This window comes from Dinoponera quadriceps, unplaced genomic scaffold (genome assembly GCF_001313825.1).
Source record: "Dinoponera quadriceps isolate SergipeBrazil2010 unplaced genomic scaffold, ASM131382v1 scaffold578, whole genome shotgun sequence".
NCBI lineage: Eukaryota > Metazoa > Arthropoda > Insecta > Hymenoptera > Formicidae > Dinoponera > Dinoponera quadriceps.
The window spans coordinates 20,824-34,407 of NW_014554677.1; the positions used below are offsets into that span (position 1 = coordinate 20,824).

The following is a 13,584-nucleotide window of genomic DNA, read 5'->3' on the forward strand; positions in this document are numbered from 1 at the left end:
CTTGGCATTGCCTTCTTACCGGCGTCCATAAGGGAGCCTGCAAGAGTATCCGCGAACTTCCCCACGTTCTCCGCAGACGTCAAACCGAGGACCTCTAGTATCGATACGGACAGATCGAAGAAGCTCTCAGCGAACTTGTCCCAGTCGGCCCGATTGGTGTCGAACGGAACTTTCGTAGTTCGCTGCTCCCTGCCTCTGACTTTTAGAACTCAAGCCTAACATCCAGGGAGTTGTAGTCACTGGTTGTCCATTCGCAACGTACCTTAAACTCGCCGACGAACTGGCTCATAGATGGGGACGACAGGGTCATGTCGATCCCCATGACGTCCAGTAAGTGAACGGCTTTCCGACAACATTAAGGACTTTGTATCCGCGGGCTCGGATAAAGTCTTGGCGCATCGCTCCCCTATCGTCCAATTTACGGTCACCCCAGAGAGGGGATCGCGCATTGGCATCCATTCCCACTATCACCCTCTGCCCCCAGTGAACGAAGCACCATTTCGAGGTGCCTGAGATGCTCCTTTACCTCGTCGCTGAACTGAAAATAGCACGATGCGACGTAGAAGGAGAAGCCGGGTGCTCGCATTTCCGCACCTGCGCAGTGCGTCGTACTGAGCTGCGAAACAAATATTATTTGGAATTCGGGGTTACAAGCGACTACTGCGGCACAAGTACGTTGCGCGCACACAGCAGCCACCCTCATTCCAGTCCCTAGCCCGACAAAGGCGTACCCACTGCCCTGCTTCCGGACGTGCAACTCCTGCAAGAGCAGGGATGTCCAGTCGCTTTTGGACATTGAGTTGACGAACCTCCCCTGTCACCATGCCGAACGCCTCATGTTCAGCTGCAGCACCCTTATTCCCGTGGATCTAAGCAACGCGGGCAGTGAAGTGCTCCTGGCCAAAACCAGAAGCACCGAAGAATTGACTACCTCTTCTGGGGTTTGGGACGAGGTCGCGATAGCGGAATCTACGTTTATCGCGGAACTATTGCCAGAGCCTATCCTGATTTGCTTCACCCGGTCGAGGATTGCCAGTGTGAGCAGCCTATCACATCTCTTTAAGCTAACACTGACAGCACGAAAGTTGAGAACCTGGGCCCGTGCACTGAATTGCTCTTAGCCGCGGATGTGCGCGGGCACGATTGTTCGAGACGCCTTTCTGGATGCGGGGCCCCAACCAAACGCGCGACCGAGCGTGCACGCGACAGAGCATCAGGGGATCTCCCGGTTCCAAAGTTGAGGCCCTGTCTGATCGGGAGTGTTCAACCAGACGTACACTCCTTCTCGGCACATCATTGAAAAATTTACCGCTAATATTTTTATTTGGCGGTCGGAATGCACGTCGAGCAACGCAGAGCCGCCTTACGTTGCCAAGCCTGGAGAACCCGAGGAATCTGCAGGTACCCCGGGGTTGTATCGTTAGCGACTGCGCATCTTTTTCGTCCTCGCAGCCATTTATACTCTCGGCACAATACTTCCATCTTGATATTAGGACTGTAAAGGCAGGCCAGTACGCGCTAGAAATAAAAGGGAGAACTCCGGTTCCGTCGTCACTGCGGACAAAGCCCCAGAGTCGCAGGGTCCGATAGTTTTAATTTAAGGGCAACCCCCGCGCGCCTCCGACGCACCGCAGTGCGCAGTAGGAGGGCGGAATAGATGCTGTCTTGGGGATGAGGTTTAGGTGGTTGAAGTTTTTGGGTGAGTAACGCTTTTACCGCATTTGAACCAGTTTCGTGTTCGTGGTAGTGCTCGGGTGGGATGTGGAAGCGGTTTACGGAGAGGAAATGTGGAGAAGAGTGGGTGTGTGTGCGATGCGGTTGGGTGGCGCCACCTCAGCTCCAGAGAGCTCATCGACTGTCACTGCGGGTTTCATACAGCTCGAGACGCTGGTCATCCTTCGGCGCCACACTGTTTCGTCGTTACCTGTTCCGCAACGAACTAGGGAACCTGAAGAAGAAAAATATATTAATGCCTCCGGTTCCGTCGCTGCTGGGGCAGAGCCACTGAAGCGCAGGGCCCGGTAAGTCTGTTTAACGCACCCTCTGCCCGGCTTCCCCGCATCGCCAGGGTTGCGAGGAAGAGGGCGATTGGGAGACAGGCCGCGGCAGGTAGGGGAATACTAGGGCTTTACCGCATAAAGACAGTTCAACTGTCCGCGGTAGCGCGGTGATTTTCTCAATGGAAAGGAAGAGGCATTTTTAACGTTGTACCGCTTGAGAACTACTTATGCGTTCGCGGTAATACAGTGGGCCTCTCAGGAAGAGGTAATTTTGTGGGTACCGCGTGGGAACAGATTTCTTGTTCGCGGTAATGCTTGTGGGGGTAAAAGAAATGTGGAAATTTGGTTTTTAACCGCGTGGGAACAGATTATCTGTTCGCGGTTATGCAGTGAAATTCACAGGAAGGATGGAAGGTGTAAAATTTAGAGAATATCGCGTGAGAACAGATTTTCTGTTCGCGGTAATGTTATGTTATTGGGTGAGTGCAAAAGTGCATGCGGAGTTTGTGAGTAAAAGTCAGACAGTGATTAGGCAAACAAAGTTCTTTATTCAATCAATGATATATTCTCCATCGTTGTCTATAATCTTTTTCCAACGTTCTGGCAGCATACGGATGCCCCGATCATAAAAACTGCGCGGTTTAAATTCGAAGAACGAACACACGACGTTTTTTAAGGCATCGAAAGAGTCAATTTTTTTTCCATTTAAATGATTTTGCAATGACCGGAACAAGTGATAATCAGAAGGTGCGATATCAGGAGAATACGGTGGATGAGTTAGGACATCCCATTGCAGGCTGTTCAGTTTGCGCAGCGTCTGTCTCGAAACGTGTGGTCTTGCGTTGTCGTGGTGAAAGACTACGCCCTTGCGATTTGACAAAATCGGACGTTTCTGTTTGATTTCTCGATTCAGATTGGTTAATTGGCGACAGTACTTGTCCGAATCAATCGTTTGACCAGCGGGGAGAAACTCAAAATAAATTATGCCCTTGCAATCCCACCAAACACAGAGCATCACCTTCATCGGGTGTAAACCGGCCTTTGCCATTGCTTCACCATGCTCACCTGCCTGTTTCCATGTGCGTTTGCGCTGAACATTGTTGTACAGGACCCATTTCTCATCGCCCGTCACTAATCGATCCAAAAACGGCTCGTTTTTGAGCCGCCCGAGTAAAAAAACGGCAGCAGAAACTCGCTGGATTTTGTTCCTCTCCGTCATCAAATGGGGCACCCATACATCGAGCTTCAAATCGAAACCGATTTTTTTTAAACGCCGAAAAGCGGTTGATCGGTCAACGTTAAGTGCTGTAGCAACTTCCTCTGTTGAAATTCGCGGAGTATTCTGAACTAAAGTTCGCACAACATCGTTATCAATGTCTGAAGATCGACCTGAGGGTGTCTCGTCTTCAAGGTTAAACTGTCCGCGGCGAAATTTCGCAAACCATTTTTCCACAGTTTGTTTAGCTGGTGCTTGATCTTGATAAACCTCTTGAATGTTTTTTACGGCTGCTGCAACGTTTATTTCTTTCCGAAACTCGTAAAGCATAACATGCCGTAAATGCACCTTTTCGACACTCATTTTGAAAGTAATCTTTCTCGAAGCAGTTCGTATCTACACAAATTCTTTTGTTTGAAATGAACGCTGCACACGTCACCTTTCCAACGATATGTCTTACGGAGATGGCGGTATTAATGACAAAACTCTACTCCGCTTCAAACGCCATCTATTGCACCTCCGCACGAACTTTTGCACTCACCCAATAATAAGGGAAGGGATCAAAAGAAAGGGGGGGAGGTGGGAGAATCCGCCAACAACCCCAAGGCTCCAGCACACCAGCTTTCTGTCTTAGCGGATTTCATACCGCTCGAGCCGCTGGCGTGCCTTCTGCGCCTCGGCACCAAGCTGCCGGCAGTTTGTCCCACGAGCGACCCGCTGAGCCTTCCCCCTTACCACATGGGAAAAAGATAGCGTATGTTCAAGCCAGAGCCCCGTCAGCCGCCAGGAGGAGTGATTGTTGCGACCTCCTCTAGCATTTCCGACTCACACCACGAGGAGGTGGAGTTGGCACGTGGAGGATGCTAAGAACCAACATCTCCTTTCTGAGAATCGCAACTGCATATCAGTGGGAAATAACATTCCCCGCAAACCGATTCGGAATAAGACGTGGTTACATAACGAATCCGTACACCAAATTATTCAACGGTTACGCGAACAATCAGGATACTATCGAAGAACTGGCGAACAAAGTAGCCCAGGTTTTCACTTAATTGCGGACAATGCGTCATGAATAATTAATGAAAACGTGCATCGATCATTAAAATATTCAAGCGATAGTTTAGCTAAAGCAGAATCGCCGGCACATGTAATAACAGAGCGTGAATTTATGTTTAATGAAATCGACGAGAGCTTACGTCCTCTAATTCCGTCATCCGAAGTAGATAATATAACAGTAACTAGAAGGCGCGCGCAGTTGCCTTCTGATAGCTCCATCGGCAACCTTTTTGAGAGAAATAACTTTTCATTAACTACCTACGATAGTAGTGTTTTTGATCCTGCCGAGAATAACAAAACAGAGATGACAAATTCCGCCGCCAATGTAGTACCTCAAATTCGCGAAACTGAAGTAGACGAGGAAATAAATAGAATGCGCGGAGCAATAGATCGTGCCCGCTCCCCGCGAGCCCGACCTAGTAACCCTTGTAGGAGGCCTATCGATAATGTCGAATTGTAAGCCGTTATGGAGGAATTGCACAATTTAAGAGTAATAGTCGCAACATAAATCGGAGCATCGCACGCGAATAGAGATACCTTTAACACTACCCAACTGTGTCCGACCCGACTCACAACGACTAATTCCGACAATTACCAAAGGTACCGAGAAACAAGGGAATAGATACCTACGTTTGACGGACTCGACGAAGACCGATTGATAGAATTTCTAACCGCCTGCGACTACGCTTTCGTAATCATTAATATAGAGGACGAACAAGCATTATTCAGAGCTATACTCTGCACTAAGCTAAAGGGACACGATCTAACCGAGATAAAAAATCAAGACATTTACTACTACGCCGCGCTTAAACATTTATTAGAGACCGATTACGTTAAAAAGAAATCAATTACGCGACTGTAACGAGAATTTAACCTTATAAAGCAGAAACCTGACGAGGACGCACGCCAATACAGGCAACGCGTAAAACTCTTCGCCCGTGATTTATTTAAAGCCGCCACCGATGGAAAGGAATATACCCTGGGATTAAATGAACAATTGTAAACAATAGTGAGGTTACGCGCGCACACTACAGCACACTACTTAGCAGAGGCTATAGCTGGGGCAAGGAAGGAAGAAAAAGTATGCGGACTTGTACGCGAAATAATTACCATGAAAATAACGTACCAAACTACTATTGTATCGCGTCTCACTCCAGCCGACAACCTCCCGGTAAAATAATTAAATGACTAAAATAGGAAAAACTAGGGCATCTTGGGACAAAATGCCGATTAAACAGATTTGCAAATAGATTCATGTTGCTAAGGCCAATCGAGCACATGAGCGTAAATGTTAATGAAAAATTTTACACTTACTGTAAAAACGCGGCCACATTCAAGATGAATATTGAAAGTTAAACATAAAATCCCCAGGAAGATCCGGAAGAGTCACTGCAATTACAGATAACCATATATCTCAAAAGAATAAATACCCGATAGAAAATTGCGCTCGCTAAGTGAAGAGGACAGTGAAAGCGAACCAACAACCAAAACAGGCCAAACGCGAAGTGCCTGAGATTTTAATGTTAATCAGATAAAAGAAAATAAAAAAGTTCGCACGGGATTAGATGTAATAATACTCCCGATAAAAGAGGCCAAGCTCAAGGAGATATCCCTCCTATTCGACACAAGATCCGCGGTCAGCTTCGTTAAAGTTCAAGCATTGCAAAACGATACGTCCGTGGTCGTAAAGCTGATAGTCTTAACCGGCGTCACCGGACACAAGGTACACACACTAGGAACGTTCACTGCTAACATAAAGCTGCGCAGAAAAATATTAAATCACAAATTCTACGTGGTCCGAAATGATTTACCCATAGATTATGAAGGTATATTGGGCGTACACTTTTTACGAACTCATAAAGCCAAATGCGACTACCAGAATCAAATATTAAAGGTAGCCGAGAATCCTTTAACGCTGTTACCGTATCGCACATACAAATTACCCACGCGAAGCAAAACTATGACTCAAGCGACAACAATGCAGAAAAAACATTTGTTTGAAACGGCCACAGAAGTTGCTATTAACTAATGATACAGATGATAGTGAGTTAAACGACAACCACGATGCGAAATGTCCCTATCGGTTTATGAATACTTATATGGAGGAACAGAAACGGCTTGTGAATGATTTACACAATCGAGTCAGTAGTTATAATATCAGAATAGCCGAATTAGAAAAAATTCTAGCTACAAAAGATTCCGAGTTTGAAGTCAAACTTATCAACGAGATAAATTCCTTGAAGGGGCAATTGCAGTTTCATGCCCAAACCATTGGTATCTTAATAGCAAAGAAAGCACAGCTCACAACAGCTGCAGCACAAAGTCAAAAGACTGCAGAACAAAATTCAAAGAAATTAGAAAGGATGAAAGGAAAACTGAAACATAGCCAGCTTCGTATTAACGAAATCAAAAACGAATTGGTTCAAATAAAAAATAATTCTACTGACACTCAAAAAAATGCTCAGCAAATACAGCAAATATATGACGAGCTTGAAAAGAAGAATTACGACCTCAGAAAAAAAGGAAGACATGAAATTAGAAACGTCGGAATTAAAGCAGAAGCTGAATTTAAAGAATACTGAATTCATCAGTTTGCAGCAGAAATATGAACCCAACCGTACATGCATTGAGCGTGGAACCTTAAGATAAACGAGAAGACACTGCACCACACCGAAAATATACAGAAGAAAGAAGACAAATTATATGAGTATCATGACTCAACAATAGGGGGGCTTCAAGGAATCGATATGACGATCAACCGAATACGGCTAACCCATGATTGGCCCGGTATCACAGCCGACGTGAGGAACTACATCTCTCAATGCGAGAAATGTCAAAAAAATAAATTAACAGGGAAACAAACTGTCCCAATAATAATCACCGATACTCCTAATTATCCTTTTGAAAAATGCGCTCTGGATATCGTAGGCCTATTAACAATAACAGAAAGCGGCAACAAATATCTTTTGACTTTCTAAGATAATTTAACTAAATTCAGCAAAGCTATACCTATCGAAAATCAAGAGGCCACCAAGATTGCCAGTGAATTAGTCAGAAAATTATTTTAGAATACGAAATACCCGCAAAAATACTAATGGATTAAGGTACTAATGTTTTAAGTAACATATTCAAAAATGTATGCAAATTATTAAAAATCGACAAAATTCAGACCACGGCATACCATCTTCAAAGTAACGGCGCACTAGAAAGATCACACCGCACGCTTGCTGAGTACCTACAACACTATTAACCTAGAACAAACCAACTGGGACAAATAGATATTTTATTTTGCGTTTACCTATAACACCACACCGTACACGTACACGAGCACAGGATACACTCCGTTTGAGCTCGTATATGGACGCCTGGCAAACCTGTTCTCCGCACTAACGCAACTACCAAATACGACATATTCAATAGACGATTATGCTGTTGAACTCAAGGAACGGATACGCGCGACGAACCAAATTGCAAAAAAAAAGTTAAAAGAGAAAAAATGAAGATACAAACAATATTACGATAAAGTGAGCAAAAACCCCACTTACCGAGTGGGAGATCAAATATTAATATACGATGAAGCGATTCGCCAAGGAAGATCACAAAAATTGGACGCTCTTGGGACAGGACCTTACGTGATACTAGAAGTCCACGATAATGCCAATTACACTATCAAACGAGGGTGAACTACGCTACGGGCGCACGCTAACAGACTAAAACTATTTCTAATGCAATAACACTTACCTCTAAAAGGGACCAACAGACCGTACCGACCTGGTCCCGTCCACCCCGTCCGCCACTTCGTCCTCCACGCCCCTCCCCCCCCCCCCNCCTATTCTCTGCGGACCCATACAAGTATAGTCCCCTGGAGCCGCAACCCCCTTAAAACTTGCAGAGCTGCCCCCGGCACTACCTCGCCACAAGTACACCGAATCCAAGATATTAGCGAAAACAAAAACACAATCACTAAAACCACACATGCAAAAGAAAGAAAGAAATAATAATAATAAAGAAAAATGCAAAGGCCAAAAAACAATACACTACCACCTCCTCCCTTCGACCGGGATAATGCGGACAACATTTAGCTATAGTCTGAGAACCACTAAACGGCCGGTCATACAAAAACCACCTTACTATACCTTGACACATGATTATCAAACGTTGACGCTGTAAGGCAAGAGGACTCGTAAAACCATAACCTAAGTAACATAAGAACACACATATCAACTAGCATATCATCCAATGAATGTAAGGCACCATACTCACGATATATTAGTCATAATATTCTTGTAGTTCACAGCACATCAACATTTGTACATTAAACTTTATACTACTGCACAAAAATTATAAAAATAAAATAAAATTTAAAATACCTACCAGTCAGAACACTATACCCACGCGAATAATAACGCGATTGAATAAACAGACAATTGTAATTATCATTATAAAAGTATATACAGAAATTATTACAAAAACTCGTACATAGAAATGTAAGAAACAATTATAACAGAACTACTGTTACGGGGAAAAAATATAAATGTAAATTACGAAAATGTCGTCCACCATTCCGGTAGAACTCCTTTTTCTTTTTCTAAGGGGGGAGGATGTTATAACCGGGCGTTAATATACTCATCTTAGCGTTGCCGAAACACCAAGGACGTTTCAACAATACCATATATGTGCAATGCTTGCAAGAAAAGTACCGCGTTGCAACAAAGCGGTGCACATGCCACACACGATTTCCGGACGGCACGCGTCCGCTGAACTGTCGCTAATACATGCTCTCTAAAGAATGAGAAGAGACTATAAAAGAGCCGCGCCGATCCGGAAAGCGGGTTCCTCAATATTCAACCTCGCACTATCGCGCATCTCGCGTAATTCGTATAATTGCTACCGGATGCAGCGCGAGCCAAGGACAAGGTTCCAAATCGATTACAAACTGTTTAAACCATTAGAATAAAGCCTTCGTAAGTACAATTCTTCTCGCATACAACGCTCGTTATCCGACAATCCCCAATTCCCGAAATATATCTCGCATATTGGGACCATCCGGATGTGAGAGCCCGTAATATGTTTTAGATATTTAGCTTCCCTCAGAAGCTAAGATAGAAGGTGAAGACTAAACATGTCCAAGATATTGATTAGTGGAGCTTGTAGATGGAAAAGGATTGATCATGTGTTTTATTTCTCTTTGGTAGGGAGTATAATGATGAAATTTGGAGAGTGTGACATGATCCAAGTTCAAGAATATGAATGTGGGTGTGCTTATGTCAACTTCATATACAAAGGACAGAATGTTATAAAATACCTTTATTGCTAGCATCATGTGATCTTTTATGATATTTTACCGCATGTCTATATAGACGGTCAATATAGACGGTAGACGGAGTGTTTTTTATTTGGACCTACGATTGCTATTTAGCTTACAAAATATAGACGGTAGACGGAGTGTTTTTTATTTGGACCTACGATTGCTATTTAGCTTACAAAATTGAAATTCCTTATCCTCCACCGGAAGATTATTTCGGTTATTTAATTCAATTATCTACTAGTTCCCTAAGGTTATACGATATTTATTTATAGTACTGTATCGCGATCATCGTAGGTTTCCTATAAGTAATCGCTGCGTTGCGACGTTTATTTTTAGATAACGCGGTTTCTAGTTTTCCAACCATTTCAATCTTGAGAAACAATAGACACACGGAGCGTCGTCAAGATTCCGAAAGTCTGTTTCCGGCATACATTCTTAAATATATATCAGGATAACCTTTATAGTTTGCTACCGGCTTCGTTGGACTCTTTGTCTCTACTATTTTCAATTTTATTACAGATCGACGCTTGGCTGAATATGTCTGTTTCTATACTGAGAAGGAAAAAAATTTATGCACGAAGTCGCAGAACGTAACAGTTGAGTGACTTGTGTTGCAGCAGAGACGGTACCTCTGGTTGTTCCAAACAGAATTTTTTCATACATGAATTATAAATGTTTTAGTGTTATAAAATATTGATATTCCCTTTATTAATATTAATTTAATTGTGTAAAGTGATAAAGTATCCAGCCTGTTAACGCATTTGATGAATGCATTTTCGCCGAGCGTTCACGAAGTATCAATTTTTGTTATTTTCACGCTTAGATCGATCCTGAAATCCCAATATATTGATACGTACATTATTCTTTTCCGAAGAGAAAAATCTCCATTAATTAACTAGTTCAATCTTATCTATCTACCTACATATCGATTAAAATGTTGCGAAAAATTCTGCTTCCGTCAGGAGCGCGTTAACACGCTGGGTACTTAATCCTCTCACAATAATTGTATATTAATATTAATAGAAGGAATATCAATATATTATAGCACTAAAACCATCCATACTGAACTATACATACCATTTAATTTCTATACTTGTATCATATACCACAGGAGTTTCCCAATTATTTATTTCGTTTACGAATGGTGGGAGAATATGCTATCTCGTGTAAAAACATCTTACAAATATATAACTCTTATCTTTCTCTCGACTTAGATCTTACAAGTTTATAAACTCTAGTATTGCGAGAAATACTGTTGATACCTCGGTGGTCGAATTGGTAAAACGTTCCGTTGGGGAAATGGAAAAGTCCAGATTCGAGTCTTGGCGGAGGCAGTATTTTGCACAACATTTGAGTAGATACCATTAAACTGAAAGATTTAATTATTGGAAGTTTCTTTTTTGGGAAAAAATAATGTTCGTATCAATATATTAGCATTTCAGAATTAGTCTAAAGTGGAAATAAAAAATTAATATACACGCTGAGCAAAAAGGCATTCGCCATATTCGTTAACACGTTGCACACTTTGTCCTTTTACACAATTACATTAATATTAATCAAGGGAAAATTAATTTCTAATAGTATTAAAACAACCAATGCTCCTCATATACCGTCCAATTTTTATATTTTTATGTTATATAATTTTTCTGTACAATATATTTTTCAATGTTTGGAATGAAATTTTACTTTAAATTAATAAAAATTCCCTGAAAGCGATAATGAAAATTTTTCCATCTGGAATCGTAAGAATAAATATGTTTCATTTGAGTTTAAAATAATTTCTGACTACGAGTGAATATTTACATTTACAAGTATATAACCGCTGTTGTACTTTTCTTTATGTATTAGGGGGACCGGAAAGTAATGTCGTTTTTTCACATTAAATTCAAACAGATAAATTTTTAACAAGTTTTAATTTTTAATCAATGATGTAATCACCCTCGTTATCAACAACCTTTTGCCATCTAGTGTGCAAATTTTTAATGTCGGATCGATAAAAATCAATTGATTTTTTAGCAAAATATCTGGAGATGGCATTTTGGGCATCATCCAAATTTTCAAATTTTTTGCCACTTAGAAAATGTTGCAGCGATCGGAATAAATGGAAAACCGATGGCGCAATATCGGGCGAGTATGGTGGATGAGGCAATACCTCCCAACCCAATTCATTAATTTTTTCCAGGGTTCGTCTTGCGCAGTGCGGTCTTGCATTATCGTGTTGCAGAATAACGCCTTTTCTGTTGACAATCACTGGGTACTTTTCAATTAAAGATTAATTTACTCGATCCAATTGTTCACAGTAAAGGTCTGCATTTACAGTTTGTCCATGTTTCAGCACTTCAAAATGAACGACCCCGCGAATACTCCACCAAACACACAAAAGCGCCTTTTTGGTGTGTAAACCTGGCTTAGCTGTACTTTGTGGCGATTCATTCGGAGAGAGCCACTGCCTTTTGCGTTTTGGATTATCATAGAGGACCCATTTTTCATCTCCAATGATCAAGCGATCAAAAAACGCTTCTGTATTGTGCCGCTGAAGCAATAAGTTGCATATGGTGGATCGGTTAGCTTTGTTTTTTTCGGACAGATTATGCAGGATCCAAACACCTGCTCTGCTTACTTTACCAATCTGCTGCAAATGTTCTTGGATGGCCGACTAAAGTTGGTTAAAAGTGTTTGACAGTTCCTCGATTGTCTGACACGGATTTGCTTCCACTTCCGCCCTTAACATGTCATTGTCTAAAGTTGTTGCTCTTCCTGATCGGTACGAGTCAGAAAGATCAAAATTACCGGATGTGAACTTAGAAAATCACCTTTGGCATTTACGAACGTCTAATGCACTTAGATAAACATCGCAAATGTTTTTGGTAGCAACTGTTGCGTTACTACCCTTGCGAAACTCAAAAAGCATACAATACCGGATATGTACCTCTTCTGGTATTTGGTTGGCCATTTCACCATAAATTGCAAAAAAAAATTTAAGATTTAATTATTGACAAGTAAACAAGTCACTCTAACTTAAAATGTCTTTGGCACGACTTTGAAGTACACAATGAGCTGATAAATGACAAACGAATTTCGACATGCGCAGAAACGACATTACTTTCCGGTCCCCCTAATACATTGCGGGAACCCGCATTCATCGCACTCACCGGCTCGGAACTACTTTTGTATTATTTCGGTCAGAACCACAGAACGAGCGCCTATCAGCGTATTACTATTTATGAGCATACTAACTAAAATATATAGCAAGGAAGGGATAAACAGGAGAGATTATAAAGACATTCGTATTTACTTCTCTAAGCGCACCATTTCACAACTCGACGGCAGAGACGAATATCCGCCGTCCTGACTATGCGTAAGGCGTTCGATGATTTTATCTTAGCTCTGGTCGAGCGTCAGCAACAGCTACGGTAGGGAGAGAGGCAGGGGAGGGGAGGGATATATAAAAGAGTGGAGGGAAGGATGAAGGGGGAAGGGGAGGGAATGTAGGAGAAACAACTAAAAGAAGAGGGAGCGGGGAGATTCCGTTCCCTCTCCTCTCGATCAGAACCGACAGGATGGCAGAACCAGCTTAGAAAAGGCTCAGCCGTCAACTTCCAATGACTGATGGCCCGGTCAGTGTCTGCTGACCAGGCCATCGACGTATACTATAAAGGGATGAGAGCGGAGTGAGAAGGGTAAAGGGAAAAAGGGAAAAAGAATGTGTGGTGAAAAGAGAAATCGATCCGGCCAGTATAAGCCACCGGGCGGGCGCCCCTCCCCCCACTCTGCATCGCCAACAGAGACGAGCAAAATCTGCCATAAGCGTTCCTACTTCTTCTTCACCGCCATAACAACGCCGACGAAAGGGAAAAAGACTTTCCACTTCCTATCGCAACGGGCGATCTCCATAAACATCGTTTCCAACTCTAAGTGAGGCCCAATTAAGATAATTTAATAAGCGTGTAATGCTTTACGTCTCATGTAAGGCACGGCTGGATCGTCTGCGTTATCTATCGCTG

General features: G+C 42.6%; 1 pseudogene; it reads right to left on the minus strand.

Moving 5' to 3' along the window:
• Positions 1–11,570: 11,570 nt before the first annotated feature.
• LOC106740742 lies at positions 11,571–12,691 on the minus strand (annotated as a pseudogene).
• Between the last annotated feature and the right edge of the window lie 893 nt (positions 12,692–13,584).